This window comes from Zea mays, chromosome 1 (assembly GCF_902167145.1).
Source record: "Zea mays cultivar B73 chromosome 1, Zm-B73-REFERENCE-NAM-5.0, whole genome shotgun sequence".
NCBI classification, from domain to species: Eukaryota; Viridiplantae; Streptophyta; class Magnoliopsida; order Poales; family Poaceae; genus Zea; species Zea mays.
This window is the reverse complement of record NC_050096.1, coordinates 164,867,947-164,878,033: the sequence shown is the minus strand read 5'-3', so window position 1 is coordinate 164,878,033 and position 10,087 is coordinate 164,867,947.

The window sequence follows — 10,087 nt, the reverse complement described above, 5'->3', positions numbered from 1 at the left end:
GGTAACCGAAAGATCCATTTGATGTAGCACAGTGACAATGTGTCCATATTTGTCTATTGGGAGGACACTGAGAATCTTCCTCACAACATCCGGTTGTGAGATTTGAGTAAGCCCCAATCCATTGACTTCCTCTACAAGAATATTAAGTCGTGAGTACATAGCGTTTGCATTTTCATTAGCAAGCATTTCAAAAGAATTTAACTTTCGCATAGCTATGTGATATCTTTCCTCACGTTCACTTCTAGTTCCTTCGTGTAGAGCACAAATGTCCATCCACAAATCATGAGCATTTTTATGATTCCGAACTCTATTGAACACATCTTTGCAAAGGCCTCTAAAAAGGGTGTTTTTGGCCTTCGCATTCCATTTCTCATAATTGAACTCATCACCTACAAGATTTGTGGGATCTCTAGGTTGGGGAAACCCTTGTGTGGCGGCTTTATAGACACCAATGTCTATAGCCTCTAAGTATGCTTCCATACGAATTTTCCAATAAGGAAAATCGTCACCATCAAAAACGGGAGGAGGTCCATCCCCACCGGACATCGTAACTCTAGCGGTTAAGCTAATCTATGAGCAACAAGGCTCTGATACCAATTGAAAGGATCACGATGCCCAAGAGGGGGGGTGAATTGGGCTTTTCTAAAAATCAACACTAATTAAAACCTAAGCAAGAGCTAAACAAGAGCCCAACTTCACCCCAACAACTAGCACTAAGAAAATAATACTAGAAATGTAACAAGGCTAAAACAATGCTTCAAATACTTGCTAAACAAGTACACAAAGTAAATAGCTTGAATTAAGTGCGGAATGTAAAGCAAAGTTTAGAAGACTCCTCCAATTTTTCCCGAGGTATCGAAGAGTCGGCACTCTCCACTAGTCCTCGTTGGAGCACCCGCGCAAGGGTATCGCTCCCCCTTGATCCTCGCAAGAACCAAGTGCTCACTACGAGATGATCCTTTGCCACTCCGGCGCGGTGGATCCCTCGAGACCGCTTACAAACTTGAGTCGGGTCACCAACAAGATCTTCACGGTGATCACCGAGCTCCCAACGCCACCAAGCCGTCTAGGTGATGCCGATCACCAAGAGTAACAAGCCATAGACTTTCGCTTGACCAAGAGAAGCCTAATGCAAGTGGTGTGTGCTCTAGGTGGCTCTCACTAGCGCTAATGAGGAACAAGCGCGGATTATGATTCTCTAATCTCCTCACTAGGCTTTTGGTGCTTGCAATACTCTACCAAGGTGCTGGAATAAATGTGGAGTGCAAGACATTGAATATGGTGGGTGGAAGGGGTATAAATAGCCCTCACCCACCAACTAGCCGTTACAGGAAACTTGCTGCGCGATGGCGCACCGGACAGTCCGGTGCGCCACCGGTGCGCCAACGGTGCGCCACCGGTGTGCCAACGGTCACTTCCAACGGCTAGTTCTGACACAGAGCCGTTGGACTCATGGCGCACCGGACAGTGAACAGTCCACTGTCCGGTGCACACCGGACAGTCCGGTGCGATGTCCGGTGTGCCACTAAAATTCATCTCCGAAGGCAGCGCTCTCGGGTTTCTGCGACTGGGAAGGCTCTGCTGTGAACCAGCCTGGTCCCACCTGGCAGAGGGTGCACCGGACAGTCCGGTGCACACCGGACAGTCCGGTGCCCCAAAGCCAGAAACCCTAAGTCTTGTTTTTCAGCTGATTTTCAAATCGGTTTTCGCTCTAACTTGTGTGTGAGTTCTAGAGTGACACCTAGCACTGTGTATGAGTGTGATTGTGCACCAACACTACACTAGAACTCTCTTGGTCAAACTACTCATCGACAACCCCTCTTTATAGTACGGCTAAAAGAGAATAAAAAGCCTAATTAAAATGCGAGTGTCCACATCTCCTTGACACTCGGACTCCGTAGACCTTCACCTTTTGTTTCGTCGTTTTAGCCGTCGCTTCGAGTTCTTATCTCCGGGATTGTTTTCTCCGTTGTAGTACTTCTACCTGTCATGCGACCTAACTTACCATTTGTCTCTGCAAAACACACGTTAGTCACATATAATAATACGTTGTCATTAATCACTAAAACCAACCAGGGGCCTAGATGCTTTCAAAGGACATGCGCCACACCCTGCGGAACTGCAGGGACTTCAAGCACTCCATCGGGCACGACCGACCCTTCCAACCTCTACCTCCTCCTCCGCCGCGGGGAGGACCAGAAGAACCACGACAACCCCAGCAGCAGGAGGAGGGGGAAGGAGGAGCCTTCCCACGCGTTGACAGGGAAGTCAACGTCATTTTCGGCGGACACGGATCGCAGGAGAACAGAAGACAACAAAAGCTCAACGATCGCCAGATATTGGTGGCGACCACCGGTCCTCCCGCTCCATACCGGTGGTCGGAGCACCCGATCACCTTCACTCGGGCAGATCAATGGCTCAACTTCGACCACCCAGGCAAATACCCGCTCCTCGTCGATCTGGTGATCCGAGAGAGCAGGGTGAAGAAGGTGTTAGTGGACAGGGGGAGCAGCATCAACGTCACCTTCCCCCGGATACTCCAAGGCTTGGGAGTTCACCTCAAAGAGCTCCGCGAGTCAGACACGCCTTTCTTCGGCATCGTGCCGACTGAAGGGGAATACCCGCTGGGCCACATCTACATGCCCGTCACCTTTGGAACTCCGGAGAACTACAGAACCGAGTTCCTGAGGTTCGAGGTGGCAAACTTCGACTGCGGGTACAACGCCATCATCGGGAGGCCGGGATTGGCAAAATTCATGGCCATCCCGCATTACACGTACATGATATTGAAGATGCTAGGGCCACAAGGAATCATAACTGTGCGCGCTGACTCCAAGGCACCGCAGAATGTTTTCGAGTGGCCATCCAAGCGGCCCTCACCATCAAATCGTCGGTGACTTCTTCAGCGCAGGCGAACTCTAAGCCTGAGGAAGACCTTATAGCACCGGCGAACGAAGCTCAAGCCGCGACCTCTATGCGTCCAACTGAAGAAACTAAAAGGATCAACCTGGGGTTTGCTGATGAACGCAAGACTGCCATCATCAGCTCCAGCCTGGACAATAAATAGGAAGGCGCGCTCGTCCGGTTTCTGCAAGACAACCGAGACGTATTCGCATGGCAACCTGCGGATATGCCGGGAGTCCCGAGAGAACTGGCCGAGCACAACTGAAGGTCTACCCCCAGGCAAGGCCGATCCGGCAAAAACTACGTCGCTTCACGCCCGACAAAAGAGAGGCCATTCGCGCTGAGTTGGCTCGCTTGGTCGCGGCTGGGTTTATTAGAGAGGTGTTACATCCCGAGTGGTTAGCCAACCCTGTTCTTGTATTCAAAAAGAATAAAGTGGATTGGCGCATGTGCGTCGACTATACAGATCTCAACAAACATTGTCCAAAGGATCCCTTCGGGCTCCCTAGGATAGATCAGGTGGTAGACTCCACCGCCGGATGTTCTGTGCTGTCTTTTCTGGACTGCTATTCCAGATACCATCAGATCAGTTTGGCAAAGGAAGACAAGGAAAAAACAGCGTTCATCACTCCATTCGGTGCTTTCTGCTATACCTCCATGTCGTTTGGCCTCAAAAACGCTGGAGCGACTTATCAGAGAGCCATTCAAACATGCTTAGCCGATCACTGGGGCAAGCATGTGGAAGCCTACGTGGATGACGTGGTAATCAAAACAGAGAACTGGGAAAACTTCATCGAAGACTTACAGCTGGTTTTCAACAGTCTACGGCGATATTGATGGAAGCTTAATCCCGAAAAATGTGTCTTTGGAGTACCATCAGGGAAGCTACTCGGATTTATCGTCAGCCACCGGGGAATTGAAGCTAATCCGGATAAGATTGAAGCTATCATGAAAATGGAAGTTCCACGATCACAAAAGAAGGTTCAGCGACTTACCAGATGTATGGCAGCCCTGAGCAGATTTATATCCAGGCTAGGAGAAAAAGGTTTACCATTCTACAAGCTACTCAAGAAAGTGGACAAGATTCAGTGGACTTCAGAAGCACAGGAAGCCCTAGATGCACTAAAGAAATTCTTGACAACCCCACCAGTACTGAAACCACCACGACGAGCCACATCAACTCAACCAGCTGAAGATCTGCTACTGTATATCTCTTGCATGACTCACGTGGTAAGCACCGCGTTGGTAGTCGAGCGAGCAGAAGAAGGACATGCCTACCCAGTGCAACATCCTGTTTATTTCATCAGTGAAGTTCTGGGTCCCTCGAAGAAAAAATATCCTCAAGTTCAGAAGCTATTATACGCAGTACTTCTAACTGCCCGCAAGCTACGTCACTACTTTGATGACCACAAAGTCATAGTAGTCACTGGTTTTCCGATAGGGGACATCCTTCACAACAAGGAAGCCATTGGCCGAATAGCCAAGTGGGCCTGCGAACTGGGATCTCATGACATCGAATTTCGACCTCGCACTGCCATTAAAACCCAAGCATTGGTTGACTTCGTATCAGAATGGACTGAACAACAAGTACCAGAAAACCCAGAAACTGCAGAAGTATGGCAGATGTATTTTGATGGCTCGCTAAAACTGCAGGGAGCAGGCGCGGGAATTCTCTTCATCGCACCTGGAGGCGAGCACCTCAAATATGCCCTCCAGTTGTTATTTCCAGCCTCTAACAATGCAGCCGAGTATGAAGCTCTGATCCATGGACTAAACATCGCTATATCATTAGGCATCAAGAGACTAATGGTATACGGAGATTCTTTAGTAGTCATAAGCCAGATAAACAAAGAATGGGACTGTTCGAATGATTCAATGGGAAAATACTGCACTGCCGTCCGAAAACTAGAAGATAAATTTGAAGGCCTGGAATTTCATCATGTAGAAAGAGATCGAAACACGGCAGCCGATGTATTGTCCAAGCTAGGATCCAGTCAAACTCAGGTCCCACCCAGAGACTTTGTACAAGAAATACCACAACCAAGCATCTCAATGGATCAGACAGAAAAATGTAATATCGTGAATCAACCAGAGTCAGGCTCTGATGACTGGAGAAGGCCGATCATCAGATATATCAAGAATGAAGATGAACCAGACGATAAAAATGCAGCCGAGCGCATCGCTAGACAGTCAGCTCACTACACACTCATTGGGGAGACACTATACAGAAGGGGCGCATCAGGCATCTTCATGAAATGTATTCTATCGTCTACTGGGAAGCAACTTCTGGATGAGGTTCATGCTGGACAATGTGGAATACACGCAGCATCCAAGACACTTGTCGGGAAGGTCTTCAGGTCGGGATTCTATTGGCCAACAACGAAAAGTGATGCACCCGAGTTAGTTCGGAGGTGCGAAGCTTGCCAGTACTTGTCAAAGCAACAACATCTACCAGCACAGCAACTGCAGACCATACCGGTGACTTGGCCCTTTGCATGCTGGGGGCTAGATATGATTGGACCTTTCAAGAAAGCTCAAGGAGGATACACTCATGTACTGGTAGCAATCGACAAATTCACTAAATGGATAGAGTTCAAACCCATTGCTTCTTTGACCTCAGCTAAAGCCGTGGAATTCATACAAGACATAATATTCAGGTTCGGAATACCGAACAATATCATAACCGACCTGGGATCCAACTTCACAAGTTCAGAGTTCTTTGATTTCTGCGAGCAAAAAAGCATTCAGGTCAAGTATGCTTCGGTAGCACACCCGAGAGCTAATGGGCAGCTTGAACGAGCTAACGGGATGATATTGGAGGCACTCAGGAAAAAGGTTTTCGATAAAAATGAAAAGTTCACAGGAAAGTGGATAAGGGAATTGCCCTACGTCGTTTGGAGCCTAAGAACCCAACCTAGCCGAGCTCTGCATGGAAACACTCCTTTCTTCATGGTCTATGGGTCAGAGGCAGTACTGCCTGCTGATCTCAAGTTTGGGGCGTCAAGGTTGATCTTTGAAAGCATAGCAGAGGCCGAAGCAACCAGGCTGGAAGATGTCGATGTACTCGAAGAAGAGCGGCTGAACACAATAATTCAATCGGCACGGTACCAGCAGACTCTGAGACGCTATCATGACAAGGCCATGCGACAACGATCCTTTTCAGTAGGAGATCTCGTCCTCCGCCGAATTCTAACGGGGGAGGGACGGCACAAGTTATCGCCCTTATGGGAAGGACCATTCATAGTAGCAGAAGTCACTCGGCCGGGATCATATCGTCTCACTCAAATGGATGGCACAAAAATTGGGAACTCCTGGAATATAGAACACCTCAGGAAGTTTTATCCCTAGCTGTATTTCAAAGGCTATCAGGACGACGATGTACTCTGTAAAACGGGAAATATGTCATCAATAAAAAAGGCTTCAAAGATACTCAGTTTGTTCATGATTGACTTGCATTCTTACTTAACTCGGGGTGACCACTATGCCCTGCCAATGGAGCAATCGGCTTAAGTCGGCAACGACTTAAGGCGGTGCAACATGCTTGCGCTTACTTAACTCGGGGTGACCACTATGTCCTGCTAATGGAGCAATCGGCTTAAGTCGGAAACGACTTAAGGCGGTGCAACATGCTCGCGCTTACTTAACTCGGGGTGACCACTATGCCCTGCTAACGGAGCAATCGGCTTAAGTCGGCAACGACTTAAGGCGGTGCAACATGCTCGCGCTTACTTAACTCGGGGTGACCACTATGCCCTGCTAACGGAGCAATCGGCTTAAGTCGGCAACGACTTAAGGCGGTGCAACATGCTCGCGCTTACTTAACTCGGGGTGACCACTATGCCCTGCTAACAGAGCAATCGACTTAAGTCGGCAACGACTTAAGGCGGTGCAACATGCTCACGCTTACTTAACTCGAGGTGACCACTATGCCCTGCTAACGGAACAATCGGCTTAAGTCGGCAACGACTTATGGCGGTGCAACATGCTCACGCTTACTTAACTCGGGGTGACCACTATGCCCTGCTAACGGAACAATCGGCTTAAGTCGGCAACGACTTGAGGCGGTGCAACACGCTCGCGCTTACTTAGCTCAGGGTGACCACTATGCCCTACTAACAAATGCAATCGATTTAAGTCAGTAACGACTTAAGGCGATCTCGCATGCTTACGATTACTCATATAGGGGTGACTTCTATACCCCGTAAACAAGTTTCAAAACCATCACTCAGCATTTTACTACTGCAAATTTATGTACTGTTGAATTCTAAAACAATAGGAGAGTAGCAATATCATTCAAATGCCGAACTGGTATCCTCTAGCAAATATCCGACCATGCTAACTGCGCGCTCAAAGCACACAAAATATTTCTCTATTTTGCAATATCTTTCTCAGGAGCAACCGACAAAGAAGGGCGACTTGAGGAATCAGGAGCAGCGTTCACATCAGCCCTTATGTCTTCAGGAACAACCACGCCGGGTCTCCTCATCAAGATTCGCCCCGCGCGAATGGCTTTATCCATGGCTCTGTCGCACTGGGCCCTCAGAGTAATGGAAGTTTCTTCAGCAACTTTGGCAGCCAATTGAGCAGTCTCTAGCTCCTGGGCGATGGATTTCTTGGAAGCACGGAGTTCTTTGATAGCAGCATCCTTAGCCGATATCAACTGCCTGAGATGGATCACATCATCCATGGATTCCTGCAGCTTACAACGATGATTGTCTAACTCCTCCATGGTAAAGTGATGGCTTCTCTCTAGGATGGTCAACGAGTTGCTAGAATCACGATACAGTCTGTCAAGATTGTCGCGAGAAGCGACAAGGGCACTTTTTTCTTCCTGTAAACAAGAATCAACTCCTTCAAATATCAAGCGAGCAATAAGAACACAGCAATACAAGGCACAGTTTCATAAGTCACCTTTTCAGAATCAAGCTGAGCGCGAAGAGTAGAGTTCAGCGTCTTAGCGTCATTTAGAGCAGTAGAGACCTGGGCCAGCTCAGTCCGGCTTTGAGAATACTTTTCCTCAAAATCAGAACACCGCTGGACCAGTTCAGCCTGACCTTGAGAATGTTTTTCTTCAAGAATGGAAATCTGCCGAGCCATATCTAGCAAGAGACAATCAAGCAAAAAGAGTTGAAATGTAAAACAGTTCAATAAGATAGACAAAGAGAAGCAAAAGAGTACTAACCAGCATTCGTCGCCTCCAAATCAGAGACACGATGTTGGAGCAACACTGGATTCCAACGTGCCAGAGATGAAGCTCCTTCTGGAACAGAAGCACCTTGCAACCTCAGCTGACTAGCCATCCCGTCCACCAATGCCTGATAGGGAGAACAGATGAGCGTGTTGATAGCAGTTCGTATGGTGTAAAAGTCAGGCCAGAATATATCACAGTACCTGGAGATTGGAGAAGAACGAAGGGACTCCCAAATCGTGAGAGATCAATTGATGACCTGGCATAAGGTCGCCACCCGAAGCAGCTTGCAATGAACCAGCAGGGACCAACTCGGCACCATCAACAGAGCCCAAAGCTTGGTCAGCAAGAACGCTAGCCTCTAAAGCGACTCCCTCGCCCAGAGCTTGGGCTACCACCATGCAACCGGAGCGTGGAGAAGATCCTGCGTGAACATTCATGGAAGTACAAGAGGGAGACCCTGCTCGGACACCCTCGAGGGCTGGGCTATAGTTTGCGCTACCCACTTGAGCCGGATCATCTCCGGCAGTACCCTCGGGGCCTGGGCAGTGGCTCGCGTCTCCCACTCGAGCCGAATCATCCCTGGCAACATCCTCGGGAGCTGGGCAAGTGTCAGCACCATCCTTGAGGACCAAGTTCCCTGCAGTAGCCGCCTCTAAGGCTGAGGGTCCCTCAATTACTTCCATGGGAGCAAGATGATCCAAGTCAGTTTCCTGACCCTCAAGACCGTGCTCTAAGGTCAACGAGGCGCGGGATGCTGCCCGGGATGATCCCAACCCGGCGTCGAGCACATCAGCACAAACCTCCATCACACCATCATCTGCTGGCTCTGATAACAGGTCTTCTGGAACCATATCTTCAAGAGTCTGATCAAAGTTTGCCAGGGACAATTCTTGCAGACCAATGAGGGCAGACAAAGCAGGAGAAGGAACTCCACTACTTTCCCCACTGGCGACATACCGCCGACTGTTCTTCCGAGTCAAAGGGACCTCATCTTCTTCCTCCCCGTCGTTTTCATCAGCAACACAGACAACACACCCATTGGGGTCAGCGGCAGGTGGAGCACACCCATTGGGGTCAGCAGCAGGTGGAGCACCCCCATTAGGGTCAGCGTCAGTAAATTCAGGAACATGCACTTCTTCAGCAACAGGAACCGAAGGACCAACATCCCGATCCAAACTAGATACTCGCCGGAGACGTCTCTTTTTCTTTTTCTGTTCATCAGCAGGAGGATCAAGTTGATTGGCTCGGGAAGGGCGTCTTGGGCGAACACTGACAGGCTTCTGAATATCCAAGGTTATACCAGCTTCTGGGAGAGGCGCCACCACCAATGTCCCAGCAGGAGCAGCATCAGAAGAGTCCTAAGCCAGCATATCGAGCATAGCACTTATCTCTGCATCACTAGGATCCAAAGGCACCTCAAAGTGGACCTGCCGTTCATCATCAGGAATTTCCCCGAGCGAGGCAACTAAGGCGCTAACTTCTTCAGCAGAGGGTCGCACTCTAAGGCCCAAACTGCCATCAGCGACAGGTGGATTCGACACAAAAAGAGTGAAGGCCTTGGGAGGAGGTAGGTTCCAGGCTGAGTATGCCACTGGGGCACCAACATTTGATACCTTGCCTCTAAGAATCATATCAAGTCGGTTCACCAAGTCTACAGAGGGAATCCTTCTGTTGGTAACCCGAGTCGAGTCAGCTAGGCCTCTGTATAGATAAGCCGGGTAAGCCCTGTCCTTCAACGGCTGAATGTTCTTGAAAACAAAATCAGCAACCATAGCCTCTGCAGTTAGACCCCTCTCCTTCAGTAGTCCAACTTCAGCTAGCAAAGCCCCAGCCTCAGTCACCTCCTGATCTGTGGGGGACTCGGTCCAACTCGGGGTACGAACGTCCGGCTGTCTCCCCGACCGTGGGGGGAGAGAATTTCCGTGGTTCTCAACGACAAACCACTCCAAGCGCCATCCCTTAATACTGTCCTTGAGAGGGATTTCAAGATAA